This window comes from Octopus bimaculoides, chromosome 4 (genome assembly GCF_001194135.2).
Source record: "Octopus bimaculoides isolate UCB-OBI-ISO-001 chromosome 4, ASM119413v2, whole genome shotgun sequence".
In the NCBI taxonomy this organism is placed as follows: Eukaryota; Metazoa; Mollusca; class Cephalopoda; order Octopoda; family Octopodidae; genus Octopus; species Octopus bimaculoides.
Window position 1 is genome coordinate 87,346,365 of NC_068984.1, and position 804 is coordinate 87,347,168.

The window sequence follows — 804 nt, forward strand, 5'->3', positions numbered from 1 at the left end:
GTGCCCCGTTTTCTTCTAGCTGTTTATAAATAAATCACACCCTAACCCTAACGTCAATCAAATCACGTGTGTGATTTATTTATAAACAGAGATGTACGGAGAATACTAGTAAGACGTTCAGTTACTTCCCTTAAATATTTTTATTTATCCCCCTAAACTTGAAGATTACCTTTCGTGTCTTTACGTTCTGAGTTCAAATTGCCTTTCATCCTTTCGGGGTCAATAAATTAAGTACTAGTTGCGTACTGAGATCGATCAATTGAATATTCCGGATGTTTTTTAACTTGTCCGCTGATTTGCGCATGCGTAAAAGATTTTCTAGCCCGCGCATGAAATGAGCCTAGAGGTGGTCTCTCCATATGCTAGAAGTAACAGTCAAATTTCTGACGGTATGAACAGGCAACACACCCTTTTTGATTTACTTTTATTCTTTGTTTTTTTCGTTTTCTGATTCCAATGTTTTCGACAACGGAGATTCTGATTTTGCCATAGAAAAAAAAAAAAAATTAAAAGAAAAAACAACCTTTAAAAAATTTCCGCCACTTGACTCATAGTTTGTCAACCACGAAAAGAGGAAAGGCGAAATTAACCTCGATAGGATGAAAAGACCCCTAACTAAATACCACAAGACACTTCAACTACCACTCTACCAATTCTACTAATATTACACCAACAGGAACCAGTAATGTCTATCCATATAACCTCTAACGTGGAAGTAGAATAATTTACTAAATACTGTGTATAAAAAGCTCACCAACTTTTTTATCACATTATATTCCAATATAATCGTAATCTACATCATCT

At 35.0% G+C, this 804-nt stretch overlaps 1 protein-coding gene across 1 annotated transcript in view; it reads right to left on the reverse strand.

Annotated features, from left to right (window-relative positions):
• The window catches only part of LOC106870222 (EEF1A lysine methyltransferase 1), a 318,548-nt gene that overhangs the window by 317,082 nt on the left and 662 nt on the right, over nt 1–804 (reverse strand). The gene's annotated exons all lie outside the window — the stretch shown is intronic.